This window comes from Patella vulgata, chromosome 3, assembly GCF_932274485.2.
Source record: "Patella vulgata chromosome 3, xgPatVulg1.2, whole genome shotgun sequence".
NCBI classification, from domain to species: Eukaryota; Metazoa; Mollusca; class Gastropoda; family Patellidae; genus Patella; species Patella vulgata.
This window is the reverse complement of record NC_065881.2, coordinates 52,161,331-52,176,805: the sequence shown is the minus strand read 5'-3', so window position 1 is coordinate 52,176,805 and position 15,475 is coordinate 52,161,331. Positions and strand designations below refer to the sequence as shown.

Here is a 15,475-nt window from a genome sequence, read left to right as displayed (position 1 = left end):
CGTAAAATTTACGGACAAATGGCTGGCAGCTAGGTTGCCAACCAATGTACGTAAAAATTACGACACACCGTAAATATATTTTTACGAACATGTCGTAAAAATTACGACCAAAGATTGGCAACCTAGCTGCCAGCCATTTGTTCGTAAATTTTACGGAAAATGTTTTACAGCTGTAAAAAACTTATGGTATGATAAGCATCAAAAAGACATTTACTTAAGATTTAAAACAGAATTTAATTATTCAAAACAATATAAGATACAATTCCTCAAAAATGCTTTTACATGATAGTTTAAGATATAATAAAAGACCTGAAAATACTGGAAATTGGAGATTACTGTCAGTAAGTAAAGCTAACAACTGCCTTAAAAAAATAAAAAAAACCCTGTCAACCACAAATTCATATTTTTAACACATTGGATCAAGAGCAGATTTGATATTACAATATGGAGAATGTTTAGAGATCTAACATATTCTTTGGCTGTCAAGCAGTTTGGTGGTATATTTCAACAAAAACAAAGCTCCTTACATAATTCTTCATTAATAATAATGAACATTTGTACATGGAATAGTGACGACTTTAAAAAAAAGAGAGAATTTGTTGCCCTATTAACAAGGGAAATAACTCTCCAAAATATTTATCAAGTTCTCACAAGACAAACAAACAAAAATTTCCAGCAATTAAAAAATGTGAAAATTTCCATGGATGTATCAAATAATGGGTAGCAACTAAATATACTATTTAAAAAAAGTAGGGGATATTTGATTTTGGGGGCATAATACTAAAATATGCAAATGACTACGAAAAAAGTCACTAGAGAACCTGACAGAAGAATCATTTCCAGTTACATGTGACGCCCAAACGCACCAATAGCTACCGCATGGAATGCAGGTGATGCTTGGGATCATCATGGGGGTCCAACCCAAGATTTGCACGACTCTGACTTTGAATGTTACAGTCATTGTGGCATTGAATTCCAGGGTGGAAACATCAGTTTAATTGTTTTAGTGACCAGAAAACAAATTTTGATATGCGTCGGCTTACCCAAAATGAAAGGTTACGTGCCCTTGGCATGCTACAGATCGGCACAACACAGGCGGTTGTGGCGCGGACGATGAATGTTTCTCAGTCTGTCATAAGCAGGCTATGGTCCAGATACCGTGATACACAATCTGTACAGGACAGACCACGCTCAGGTCGACAACTCAAGCCCAGGATCGATTTATCCGTACCTTGGCCTTGAGAAATCGTGTCATCACAGCAAATCAGATCAGCGCTCGTCTTCAAACAGACACTGGTGTGAGAGTGAGTGGCCAGACGATTCGGAATCGACTGCATAGGGGTCACCTTCGCGCCCGACGTCCTCGCGTGATCCCTTGTTTGAGAGATCATCACATTCAGGCAAGACGTCGTTGGTGTAGGGATCGTCAACACTGGGATAATCGACGCTGGAGCAATGTGATGTTTTCAGATGAGTCAAGGTTCACTGTTGATTTTTTGGACAGACGTAGGAGGGTGTGGCGTCGTCGAAACGAGCGCTTCCAAGACGTTAACGTCATCAGACATGATCGATTTGGGGGTGGTTCTGTTATGGTGTGGGGAGGCATCACTGTTGCTGGAAGAACGGCTTTACATGTTGTTGCAGGGCGTGTTACAGGCCAGTACTACCGGGACAACATCTTGGCAGTTCATGTTGTGCCGTTCGCACGACGTCATGGCCGCCGTTTCATCTTCCAGGATGACAACGCAAGATGTCACAGGGCCAGGATCGTTACAGGTTACCTCCAACAACAGAACATCACCACATTACCTTGGCCAGCACTGAGTCCCGACCTCTCCCCCATCGAGCATGTCTGGGACATGCTTGGACAGAGGTTACGTCAACGTCAACAACGTCCTGCCAATGTCCAAGAACTTGCTGCTGCGTTGCAACAGGAATGGGACAATCTGGACCAAAATGACCTTAGGAGTATGCCACGTCGGATCAATGCTTGTTTGGCAAACAGAGGAGGATTTACCCGTTACTGACTTGGTTGTGATGCTGTGGTAACTTTGCTGTTTGACCCCGGGTATCATTTTACCCTTATAATGGTCAGTCTGTGCCTTACTTAGTCTAACGATCATTTGGAATAAATCGATGAATGTGAACTTCATTTCATTTTGTCATTTGTTTCTTCGTCAGTTTCATTAGGTGACTTTAATAACACTTAAAAATCAAATATCCCCTACTTTTTTTGAATAGTAGGGCTATTGAGATCTACCAATCGACAACTCCATCAGAACACTATAAAATACTAGTATATAAAATCACCCGGTCTGCTAAATAAGCGACCGTGATATCCATAAAATCCACTGGTCTGCCAGACAGGCGAGCATTTCTAATCTGCAGTAAAACACACCCCACTTCAGCTAATCAACCCTCTTATATAGGCCAACAGCACGTGCACCCCAAGATTATACAAGAGTTTGGGCGATCCATATAGGTAGTCGAGTTTAGGCAACCCATCAATGTGGTTGAGTTTGGGAGAGCCAAACCTACTCTGAACGTTGAACACCTGTCAAGTTACGAAATCACTACATCATGTATGTCCATTTATTTGTCTAGCCTAGTAGAAGAGTCTATTCTTACTATTTCATAAATCAGTTACCGTACATTTTTACGAATGCTAAGAATCAATCTATGTCAAACAAAGATGTGTCCCTACTGTATACTTACCTAAAACTACAATGTTTGGTATTGACTGTAGTGTTCAACTATTGTGCTCGATGTTGAGGGATTCCTCTTTGCCGCTAACTAACGGTCTTCTCAGTAATGGCGCCCAGGAAGACCGATGACATCACTTTAATTTAAACACCCGTATGTCATATTTACGGACGAAATTCTGTATTTTTCAAATATTTACAGACTCGTGTCTGTTATCAGGATAACAGAACTGCGCTGTAGGCATTTTACAGAAACAAGTCTGTAAAATTTACAGAAAAGGCTTACAGTGTAAATAGATTTTTAAAAGTGTTATATTTGCTTGAATGCACAACCAATTGTGGAAATTACTGATTGGTTTATGGACTCTTAATATTTTTTAATGCAAATTTATACTGTTAAGATATGATCTGATTGTGTAAATGCAAATACTTCGGGGGTTTTGTTTTTTCATCTCTCCTCTTGTCCACGCGAGCTTTGTGGGGTAGACAATCTATTAGATATTTTTGTTGGCCCTCAGATCAAATAAACAATAACAGCATTATTCTTTGTTTCGGAGACCTGGCACCCCATTTTATGAAGGAACATTTCGCCAAATTGGACGACAGAAGATGAAAACTTATATTAAATTCTTGTTTGTCAGCCCACAAAACATAAATGACATATTACAAGGTATATCCAATGGATTTATACTAATTATATGGCCTTTTTGTGACACTTGCAAATTGACTTTCTGACACATTGGATCACTAAAAGTGAAAAAGTAATATTATATTGGTGTTTGTCGACCCCGTAAACCCGGTAAAGAATATATTACTCATTTGATGGAATATTCACATTAACCGTCATTTATTAAATGGAAAATGGGTGCCATATTGGATTTTAGTCACATTGGATTTCGGCCACACTGTATTTCCGAAGGTGATCAATTATATTATATTGTTTGTCGACCAAGAAGAGTATCTCATAGACATTTTAGAAGGTATATTCGAAGTCGAAAAATGGCCGCTATATTGGAAAATGGTTGTCCCACACCGAAAACATGGAGATAGGGAAAACAAATTGCAATAAATGAATTTATTTACTTCATTTCGCCTTTATTATCCCACACCTATTATAAATCGTTAGTTCAAATTCACAATCTATATATTCCGTATTGATGCCAGTATACAGGAACACAGTACTCAAGAACTGAGAAAGGCCATGTGTACGTGCTAGTTCTATTCAGATGGCGTACGTGTTCATCATTGACTGGACTGCTTTCTTTTCGCTTCCACATTATTAAAAATATTCAAAACCCGACAGACAGCGCGACGCTTCCCGACAAACTGAGCATTCATTAACGACAAGACCATAGCCTTCCCTGACAAGGCCATACCCCTACCCCCACCCCATTTTCAAAAACTCCTCGCCTAATGACCGATCACACAATTCTGAGCTCTTTTCAGATTTCTATTTTTTTTTCATGAAAATATTTGGGGGGAGGGGGGGGCGGTTCCCTCCCGGCCTCCCGGCCCCCCGCCTCGTACGCCTATGACTCTCGATGTCAAGGCTAGCCTTCGATATCGACTGGATGAGAATCCTATGTGCTGCAAACGATCATTGATAATTGAATCAAAACAATGGATAATCGAGACTTTTTAACGTACTAACTTTAGTTATGATGAACGAGGCTAGGCGGAAATATTTTGCAAAGCTAATATCTCGGTTCATAGTGAACCAATTTGACTGAAATTTTCAACAAATTACCTTTACATTATCTAGTTTATAACTATTATAGCAAGAACTGTCGGCTCCTTATCCAATTTCCCATAATGTATCTCTAAAAGAAATATATTATTGAACACAAATAGTTGACATAAGTAAGTGTACACGTACAGGGGTGTAACTATTTATAGATTTGTATTTATATTTACTATTATGATTTTTCATCACTTTGACCTATATGATAAACGCACTCGAAGATGCATTGCCAAATTTTATTTTATCTTGTGTGGGTGGTTTTGATTACCGATCAAAGATTAAATCGGTTTAAAACTTCTCTGCATATATCAGATTTCTGTTTAGAGGATTGTCAATTAGTATGATAAATTTTGTGTAAAACCATTGAACACTATTTTATGCTCAGTTACAATTCCTTCACGTGCTGTATACAGAAATCCCGCGTCTTCATTAGTCGGAGCAGAACAGTAGGGCGTTAATGGTAACTTCATTTCATTTGCATACGGTAAATATTTTCCCATGTAAAAGGCTCAGTGTGTAAGACCTTGTCTCGCTAACCTGGAGGTCCCGTGTTCCATCCCTGTGTTTACTGAGAAAGTGCGTCGGGGTTTTGCGGCGTGATTCTCCCTTGTCACTGTCGCAGGACGGATGGCCGGACATGGGACAACGAATAGTCGTTTGGATGCGACGAAACACCGAGGTCCCGTGTACACATTGGCGTAAAAGAACCCCTGGCAGCTGGAATTTGATATAGGCCTAAGAGTAGGCCGTAGCGCCGCTGTCCGGGCAAAATTTTCCCCTTATTGTTTGGCGTATGTCCGTCTTCATTAGCATAGTACGAGCAGAACAGTAGGATGTTAAGCCCCATTTCATTTCATTTCCTTTGTAAAAGTATTTATTAATAAAGTACCAATAGCATAGACTATCTCCCATGGCAATAAATATATTTTTCTGCAGCCGCATTAAAATAATAATTAGTTGTATCCTGTTTTAATTTTGTTCAATATTTTCTTTCGGATTATTTTTCACGGGTATTTGATTGAAAGGAATATTTGCCCAAGGACTAAGATTTATTATTTTAGCGTTTTTTAATAATTCGCATGTTCTTCCAGGAAGGAATGATCGTTCCGTTTTGTTTATAGTACAAATATAGTATTAAATTCCAGGTATAGAACCGTGACACCGTGAATATTAAACATTTCTATTTTTTCTCAGTCATTTCTGGATTTTAGCAGAACTTTTTTAATAGTGTGGTCCGTATATATTCCAGGCTACAGAATATGTATAATTTCTGTGTATGATTAACAAAACTAATATTTTACTAAGATTCATCTAAGGCTGTCCATTTATTGGAGAACCAGTTATATTTACTCTGACGTGGATATATTGCTGAAGTCTTGGTCTCATGGAAGTGCCGGTAAGTAACAGACACCAATTTACCCAATCTGCGATTTCTACACGTACAAAAAAAGTATATAACATGATGCAGATTGTTACTGGACTCTTTTCTGGAATTCAAAATAGTTAGCCTAGTTTAATTTACCCATCAGAAATATTAATTTCAAAAGTTATCCCAAATTAATCAAAATCATTGTGGTGAAGCAATCGTGGCATTTTCCATTTTCCAAAACAAACGTTGGCTTTATCATACAGACTTAGAACGTATAATTAATGTCGACGCTTCTATACATTTGTGTATCCGTATACTTGAAAGAACTTTAGTAAAACTGTAATTCCATCAAAAAAAGGCTATTAATTTTATAATTTGTCTGCAGGAACAATATCCGTTTGATGAAGAGAAGTTAATGACAGGAAAGACACGATGCTACGGTGCCACCCTGCAAACTCCTCAAAACAAGGTAGAAAAAACAACATGATCATGACTAATGATTATCCTTTTATGCCTCAGGTGTTTGTATCCGCTAATTTTATAAGACGGGGACGGGGCTACGAACAAATATTTCAGTAAAAGGTATACACTGTAGCCCATGGTTTTAGATAGCGGGTGGTTCCTGAACTTTTCAAGTTGATTAATACACTAAACCACAAACCGCCCGCGTAAAATAAGACCTGACAAGAGACTCATCCGTATGCAACCTTAAAACCTCGAGGTGCACGTTGGCAATAGTACACCTAATTAAAGGAGGCAAGTAGCTAACTCAATATCATCCACAGTCTTCGACATTGCAAACACGACTTATTGGTCAATTTAAATCAAAAGATGGACTTCTGATATCCAATATTTAAAGGAGCCAAATCGCTATTCTTAGGCACCTAGAAATGGATACAATTGGCTCGCAACGCATATGCATGTAATAATGTAATATTATTTATTTTATTCAGATTGTACAGGATCTAACACCAACAGCGGTCAACATTCAACCGAGCGATAATTTGTGTGTCGCAATTTTAACTACATTATTTTGCTTTTTTCCTTTTGGTTTTTTGTCACTTTATTATTCTTGTAAGGTTAGTACATTTGTATTTATTTCTATGCTCTATATTTTTGAGAATGATAATGTCAGTATGATTTATTTGCATGGGCCATTAAGTTTGGTTGAAAGTGGGAATCGACAACATCCTAGATAATGTGACAGAGTCAAAATATGATCTTGAAATGAAATGGTGTTTAACATCCCACCTTTCTGCACCGACAGAAGACGGGCATACGCCAAGCATTGTATCATGAGAGAAATTTTGCCCGAACAGCGGTGCTACGGCCTTCTCCTATATAGAATTTCAACTGTCAAGTGTTCTGTTACGTGCACGCCAATGTTACACGGAATCTCGGGTTTTCGTCACATCCGAACGACTTAACGCTGTCTCTTTCCAGGCCATCTGTCCTGCACCACTGACTACCCCTCTGCCCTGCTCCACTGTCATAGGGAAACCACCCTGGAAAATGCCGAAGAACTTTCTGGGCCTATACCGGGAGCGCACCCGAGACCTGGTTGAAATGATATAGTCAATATAAAAGTTCATCAGATGATTTGATAAAGTATAACTGTAAATGTGAATTCTGCACCCCCTAGTTACGGGCCTGACCATAACAGTTTCGGTTAAGATTCCATCTTTCTGAAATTCATATTGGTTGTCTATTAGGTAAAACATGCTATTGATTGATTTGCAAGATTTCAGATGTCAGATAATAATTTCCAGAATTATTCCCCTTTGTTTATATAATAAATTCATGAGATATTCCCCTTTGCTAAGAACTCTTGTTAGAACCTTAGAGGCATTAAATTCAATCAGATTTTTAAAAATTCGTATGGATTATTTAGTACATAACTGCACGGACGAATTAGCTGCTGGGGTATGTTTTGTTGTCAGGGAACTTATGATTGATGGTAATTGGAATTTCGGGTTATATTTCTGTTCTATTATTGTTATTTTCAGACCAGAAGTTACTACAGACAAGGGAAGTTGAGAAGATCTATTAATGCCGCAAAACATTCCCAAACCATGGCTCAGTTCGCGTGCCTTGTTGGCTTAATGGGTTGGTTTAGTGGTGTTATCACACTTCTAATATATATAAATCATTTACTTTAAAAAGTGAAACAGGAAATATGCCGATAAGAATCTCTATGAAAACTTAAAGAGTAGAATGTTTACGAAATATATTTTTATAAACTTAAAATAACAGAATGTCAGTGCACTTGACAGATATTAACCCTCGACAGGATGAAAATGCGAAGGTGGTAATCTTGAATGCTGCATCTTGTAATAATATGCGTGTGTACGTGTGTACGTGTACCTGCGTACGTGTACCAGTGACTATAAGTATTAAGTCGCAAATGTTGATCGTTGTATACCATTTGTAATCGATGTGATGGTGACAGTAGTAGTATAGTGACTTCAAATATTTATGTCTTAAAATCTGTAAACTTTGTGGGCAATGGTTATTGTTCTTTAACTCTAGTTGATTCTGGGCTGGATATGTGAACTTAACATTGGCCGACTGTTTCTACTCTCGGTCCGAATGCGTGATCTTAACATTCATTGGGCAACTGGCTCCCGCCACGGTGAACTACCCTTCACTTTTCAATGTATAAGGGGGGTTTTACGTTCACTTCCAGTAATAAATAACTATGAGAAAATGGATATTTTAAGAGTATATTTGATGAAGCTTTTATTTATTATATTAATTATATTAAAGAACATTATGGGAGATTAGATAAAGAGCTGCAAGCAGTTCTCACTATAATAGTTAAAGGAGCTAAGTCAAATATTTGGGACCGAGAAATTGACACAAATGGGTCGCAATGCATACAATAATGTAATATGAATGTATATAAATTGATTTAAATTCAAACGTTTCTGTTTTTACTGTAATTTTTAATCAGTTAGGTTCGGCGAAATACGCCAGTATTCTCCATCGAATTTCAATCTCTAGCGTCTGGTTATTCCAGTCTACGCCAATATTATTTATTGGGCTTGCTCTCCAGATAAGAATATGGAATATGCCTAGCCTCGTTTTTCGAGCCGCTTATAATTACAGATAGCACTGAAACGCATTATGGTACACGATTCGTGTACCAATTGTAAAATGTTTATTTTGTCTTAAATATTGGATATCAGAAGGCCATCTTTTCCCGGTAAGATCACAACATCAATGTTGATTTAAGCCGACAAATAAATTGTGTTTCTAATGTCGAAAATTTTTGATGATATTGAGTTAGAGTTAGTTAGATATGTTAGATATGTGAGTTAGATATGTTGATTTAAACCGACAAATAAATCGTGTTTCAATGTCGAAGATTTGGGATGATATTGAGTTAGAGACTTAGCTACTTTAAATACTAGACAATGTAAAGGGAATTTGCTGAAAATTTCAGTCCAATTGAACCACTCTGCACCGAGAATTTAGCGATTGAAATTTCAGCCTAGCCTCGATCATCATTACTAAAGTCGGTACGGTAAAAAAAAAACATAGTCTCGATTATTCATTTCATGATTAATTCATGTATGAAAGTTGAGCAGCAAATCGGATCCTAATACAGTAAATATCGCAGGCTAGCGATGACATCGAGAGTCATTCTAATCTAGTTAAAATCTCAAGGATCCGATGCCATTGGGAGTTGATTATGGTCTGGAGAAGTTAATTAATGTCTAATTAATAATTTAGATAACATTTCAGGCCTAAAGAAATGAAATGAAATGTTGTTTTATGGCTCCAACCGGGCTATATTGCGCCAAACATATAACACAAAAAAAATTACATGCATAAATAAAAACAATATCACAGTAATTAACATTAAAAATAAAAAACGTCTTCTTTGCATATAAATAATTAAATACAAAAATGAAACGATATATATACAAATTAAAATTTATGACAAAAACCTGTCTCTTTTGAAAAGTCTAACACTTTACCATATAAACCCGGTTGGGCAAACAATTGATGTAATGATTGACCACGGTAAAAATGCGATCTTACATCTTTGAGATGCTAGGGCTCAATCAGAATGTGCTTAACTGTCAAAGGAACATGACAGTGTTCACAGTGAGCGACATAAAACAACTTCATCTCTCCTGTTGGTCTGTAGGAGATTGGCCAATCTCCTTAGAGAGGCTTAAACATACATTATTCAAGTGCTAAATCTGATTATTGCAAGTCTTTCTTTAGGACTGAAATATTATTTAAACTGTTAATTAGAAATTTATTAACAAAACAAGTACATAATAAACCCTCGATGGCATCGGATTCTCGAGATTTTAACTAGATGGGAAAGCGAGGCTAAGTCTCGAATATGCAAGTGCCCTGGTTATCACAATGCACACATCTTCTCAAAACTACAAACAATGATAACATGGCTCAGAATGAAGTGATTTAATATTAAATTTTCAATATTTTCATTTTACATTATCTATTTTTGAGCTATTATAGCAAGAATGGTCACCTCTTTATCTAAATCTTTAATGTGACGAAGTTTCTAGTGCCGGCAAGATCCCACGACCGTCGCCAACGGCCATAAATTAAATGGTTTATTGAAGGTTTAAAATCCATATATGGAATTAAAAAGGGTGATTTGTAATAATATTGCTAGAATTTTTGCTCTTGAAATAAGATGCCTTTATATTTCATTAATTAATATCTTTGGCAAGTTAGTAATTTCAAACATATTCACATATATAATGTGCACTAAATCAACTTAGTCTGTAATTGACAGTTGACACATAAAAAAGAGTTATTTATCGAAAACATATGTCACTCATTTACCACCAGAATTACACGTGAGTGGAATTATTCTAATTGCATCATTTGATTTAAAGTAACCAATCATTTTGTTAATTACACAAGTTCAGGGCCATGATCACGCTTTATGGTGCATGATATTCATTTACCTTTAAAAGAAACCGGGGAACCCTGTAAGTCAGACTTGCATTAGATTCCAGAGATCGAGGGTACATCTGAGTTCCTAGACAGCCGAGAGGCTGGATAGGGTGGAGAAGTGGTTTTAGCTATATAGTATTGTAATTTGTGCTATGCTTGTATACCTGTATTCAGCTATATATATATATAAAATATGTAGAAGCGAACTATGCATTATTATTCCTGGTAAGACAAACGTCTTAAGAAACTGGAAGAAGTAAATACACAACGTGAAGCAGAAGTAAAGACAGCTAGAGACAAATTCTAGACGATCACAAGGCTACAGAAATATGTAGTAAGAAAAGATGCATGGGTCATACGTAGGATGTGGCGACCGGTTTCCCATAGACGCTCTCCACGTCAGACAGAAGGCTCATGGTGCTACATATTCTATTTGGTTGCCGTGACAGTTTCGACTTTTAGGGTAAGCAGAAAATTTGGAAGAAGATTAGAAGAAAAGAGAGTATGCATCACACGTTGGATGTGGGGAGTTCTCCCGGCATATTTCCCACATCTAACCAGTGACTGCATAGCACTGCATAGTCTTACATATTCGATTTGATGCCGTAACGAAGTTTCGACCTTTGGGGTAAGAAGTCACTTTAGAAGAAGAATACATATTTGAAGACGTTAATAAGAAAACCTGTTCAATCCAGCAACCGAAAAATTCTGGTGGAAAAAAAAAATCTGGTGGAGATATTCGAAAAATTGGGTAAATACATTTTGTTTGGAAAATTAAATGTGTTAAATTTGTTTAAAGACCAAATAATATCAATTTAAAGTTAAAATCTGATAAGAAACTAAATATTTAAAATTTAACTATATAGAGAATAAAATATAATCATTCATAAGTTGAGATTGATAGGTTTATTAAACAATATAATATCATGAGTTAGGTATGTATATTATCGGGTTAACATGACCTGTAGTAAATTTGAGTAAAATTAAAGTTAAAGAGAAAGTTTAGGGAGTAGGTTTTAAAAAAAATGTTTTGATATAACTAAGGAATAATAAAGAAACGGAATAGGGAATAAAATAAGGAACTAATGTTGTCTCCGGATCGCAGTGAGAACGACGGCAGAGCTAAGGATGAAGTTGTGAGTGATTAACTCTAGTTTCCTAGTTGGCCGTGGTTTTTACTGTGATTCGTTAATTTGTGTTTTTTGTTGTTTCGTATACTACATAATTTTGAGGCCCTTAGTCCAGGCCTTAGAGTTGTTGTAATTTAACTTTTAATTAAAAAGTTAGGTTATGTTGAAAATCCCATATGGTTAATCTAGGGATGTTGGTTATAGTTTTCCTGGGAAAAACTAAAATTAAAGGCTCGTTAAATTGTGAGATTATCGCAAAGTCATCAATACGAGTTTAATAGGAGGTTAAGTAAAGAATATGACACTTTTTAGAAAAGTGGAGTTATACGGTAAATTTTGTCCGTATATAATTTTATGTAATTAAATTTTTGCTTAGAAACGTAATATTAACGTTTAATATATACTGCTAATTGCTTTAAGCTATCGACATGAGATGATTAGAATGTGTATTTGACATTAGGTCAGATTATTATAAACAATAGGTTCTAACACTGTGTTAAATTTGACGTGGGTGAAAGTCACAATATATAGGATAAAATGGGATGTCATTCAGATAGTGGCCATATCTGTGTGTCATCCTGGCTAATGTAATAATAAAGAGAATGTTTATATAATGTGGAATGTGTTCTAGGTGAATGAAACTGCAGTCGTTTATTTGGGACACAGTTCTATTTTGGATAAATTGTAGTCTGGTATTGTCATAGGTGTGAGCTCAGCTTGTGTCAGTGTCAGTCTGATAGGAAATGTTTATGTAATAATGGTTAGTGTTTATAAAAAACGAAATACAAAATTGTAAATGATTAGGTCAAAAAGGTCCCATTACTGACTGAGAATTATAAAATAATAGTGTAGGAATTCTAAAACACAAACGGAAATTCTAAAACAGAAAACGCAATTATAAAATTACTGATCGAGTTAGGTCAAGAGGTCAAAGTTAGTTTGAAGATTTATAATTAAAGGGACACATCAAAGTTTATTAATGATTAAATAAAAGTTTAATTTTAATTAAGAGTGAGTTACTTTAAGTTTTCGGAATAATATATTAATAATATTAGACTAATATCAAAATAAAGTTTTTTAAAAATAGTAATAGTTAGTTCTTGGTCTGATGGCAATGACATGTTTGATTGACGGATAAAATTGTACGAACCAATCATACTTAGAAGAAAAAAAGAAAGTTTCAACTTGATACTACATGTATGGTAGCTGAAACAGACCAATACACATCCAAGAAGAAGAAATGGTTTACTAGTTTACCAAATTGACATTTCCTGAGACCGAATTTAAAGTGAAACTGAACTTTAAAAATTTGAAGTGATGTGTTATAGTGTTTTGAAATTAGGACACTTGAAGATTTAAAAAAAGACAATTTGTGTTTTCTGTGTTTAGGCTTAGTGAATTTTCATAGGATTTTACAGTGATGAACTTTTTTGGAGAACTTTTGCATACAACTTTTGACTTTTGATTTTTGATTATTTGTGGGGGGTTTTCATAGCTTTGTTTTATGGTATAGTAATCATTTATATTTGCCTGATGCATGAATAATTATAGGGTTTAGTACATGGCAGTTTTTAAGAGTCTCCTACCTGTTCATTTAGCATAAATCTTGCAAGTGGGGGAGGTGATATATGTTGATTTTCTAGATTTCTGCTACATTTATGAATAGTTATATAATTCTACAGATGTTGGTATAGTTATTGTAAAGGATTCAAGGGATCTTTTACCCAATACCGAGCAAAAAGTCTTAAAGGAAGGGACGAATGTAATAATATTGCTAGAATTTTTGCTCTTGAAATAAGATGCCTTTATATTTCATTAATTAATATCTTTGGCAAGTTAGTAATTTCAAACATATTCACATATATAGTGTGCACTAAATCAACTTAGTCTGTAATTGACAGTTGACACATAAAAAAGAGTTATTTATCGAAAACATATGTCACTCATTTACCACCAGAATTACACGTGAGTGGAATTATTCTAATTGCATCATTTGATTTAAAGTAACCAATCATTTTGTTAATTACACAAGTTCAGGGCCATGATCACGCTTTATGGTGCATGATATTCATTTACCTTTAAAAGAAACCGGGGAACCCTGTAAGTCAGACTTGCATTAGATTCCAGAGATCGAGGGTACATCTGAGTTCCTAGACAGCCGAGAGGCTGGATAGGGTGGAGAAGTGGTTTTAGCTATATAGTATTGTAATTTGTGCTATGCTTGTATACCTGTATTCAGCTATATATATATATAAAATATGTAGAAGCGAACTATGCATTATTATTACTGGTAAGACAAACGTCTTAAGAAACTGGAAGAAGTAAATACACAACGTGAAGCAGAAGTAAAGACAGCTAGAGACAAATTCTAGACGATCACAAGGCTACAGAAATATGTAGTAAGAAAAGATGCATGGGTCATACGTAGGATGTGGCGACCGGTTTCCCATAGACGCTCTCCACGTCAGACAGAAGGCTCAAGGTGCTAAATATTGGGGAAGATCTAAAGCAGCTTTTGTGGCAAAATCTGCTTGATCATTCCCCTTTATATCAACGTGACTGGGGAGCCAAACAAAAGACGACGTCTTTGCTGTTGAACTCGTAAGATAGTAGCAGACAATAAATATCTGCTACTAATGGGTGTTCAAGCTGTTTATTGTTAATTGCTTGAAGCGAGGACAGGGAATCAGTAAAGATGATGTACTGTGGTAGATGCGATGATTGAATGGCCTGGAGCTCAGCTGTAAATATTGAAGCAGCAGGTGGAAGACACACAGAAATGGTATCAGATGGCGTCACGGTAGCCGAAGTTACCCGATCACCATCCTTAGAACAATCTGGCCATCTGTGTAAATAGGAGCATATTCACCATACTTAGACCTTATCTCTCTAAAGAGAGGTTGAAACACCATCGAGCTAGTATCTCTCTTTTTATATTGACAAAGATAGAAATCGATCAAGAAGCATGGCTGGAGGTCACTAAGTTCTAAGCAACTAAATGACCGTTCAATTTCAGGAAAGTTAAAAAGTACTTTGTTACACTTTTAATGTGGGGGATAAAGGATAACTTCTTATCAAATATCAACCCCAGCAATTTGGTTTCATCTACAACTGGAAGGCGGTTGCCAATTTGTCATCCAAGTAAAGTTCAGGATCTGGATGCAAACCTCGTTTCTGACAGAACTGCATGCAGACAGTCTTGGATTTCGAAAAACGAAATCCATTTTCGATTGCCGATTGTTGAAGTGAATTCTGCAATTTACGTTCGATTATCCGCATGTCTGTAGAACCATAGCACATAACCTGTGCATGGCCTCGAAGTGCTGGACGAGGTATACTCAAGCCAGAAAGTAAAATACTTTTCTAACCTGATTGACCCACGCTGCCGCGCTGTAGAATGGACTAAGGACACAAAGGTAGGTAGTATGCTGAGAGAATAAACAGTCGATCATTAAACTGGGAAAGGGTACATTCTACAGAGCTAAAACAATCAAAGCCGATTGATCAGATTGGGCCACTCTGACCTCCCGTCTAGGTGAACCATGGGCCAAAGTAATGTGTTGCAGAGAAAGGGCTCGCAAGCCAAATC

General features: G+C 36.4%; 1 long non-coding RNA gene across 1 annotated transcript; it reads left to right on the top strand.

Annotated features, from left to right (window-relative positions):
* Positions 1-4,428: 4,428 nt before the first annotated feature.
* LOC126816034 (uncharacterized) lies at positions 4,429-8,684 on the top strand. Its single transcript, XR_007678186.2, has 5 exons — positions 4,429-4,562; positions 5,693-5,839; positions 6,198-6,281; positions 6,766-6,891; positions 7,819-8,684. It is a non-coding gene; the product is annotated as an uncharacterized LOC126816034 (long non-coding RNA).
* Positions 8,685-15,475: the final 6,791 nt, after the last annotated feature.